The 641-nt window shown below is 40.4% G+C and overlaps 1 protein-coding gene across 1 annotated transcript in view; it reads right to left on the bottom strand.

Annotated features, from left to right (window-relative positions):
- The window catches only part of LOC127751263 (uncharacterized), a 32,980-nt gene that overhangs the window by 5,234 nt on the left and 27,105 nt on the right, over positions 1-641 (bottom strand). The window lies entirely within an intron of this gene.

Genomic DNA, 641 nt, shown 5'->3' with positions numbered 1-641 from the left:
ATATCGCGAAGTCTGTTACGCAAAAACGTGGTTTGGCGTACATCTACCTTGTTCTTAAACCTGTGTGCCTTGGTCTAGGGCGGAAATACAAAATTCTGATCCGAGATAGGTTCAGTCGCTCAACACCTTCTTCCTTTTACCCCCTCCGGGATGGATTCCAGGATTTGCCGTAGCGTAGGCGTTTTGATCTCTTTGGGTGGACCTGGCTACCCGGAAAATTTTAAGTCTCTATCACATTCTTCCAGACACATCAATGACTAGTTTGTTGTATGCAAATATGTAGCTGGAGTTAATCATGTGGAAAAAGCTTGTTCAAGAAAAGTACAACCATTCTGTTTTTCAAGGAGCTTGTCAAGTAAGTTATCTTAAAAATACCCGTGGTGAAATAACAAAAGTGGGAACACAGTGTAAATTTTAAAGATAGATGGCAGAGATGTATTTTTATAGAGCATGGTGAATGGCTACTGAATTTGCTGAAGTAGAATGTGCGTCCACAGCTGATGTGAAAAAAACACAACAGTCTTGTTTTGGACTGTCAAAAAAGCAAATGTCCAAGTCTGGTCCAACAAAAGAACGAATGTCCATGTGTGAGCTAACATAAGAGCGAAAGTCCAATAATTTTGTGGACTTACGCTGTTATG

The sequence above is a fragment of the Frankliniella occidentalis genome, unplaced genomic scaffold, assembly GCF_000697945.3.
Source record: "Frankliniella occidentalis isolate FOCC.00 unplaced genomic scaffold, Focc_3.1 Scaffold399, whole genome shotgun sequence".
Classification (NCBI taxonomy): domain Eukaryota; kingdom Metazoa; phylum Arthropoda; class Insecta; order Thysanoptera; family Thripidae; genus Frankliniella; species Frankliniella occidentalis.
Note: the sequence above shows the minus strand (reverse complement) of the source record. Positions and strands in the feature narration are given on the sequence as shown.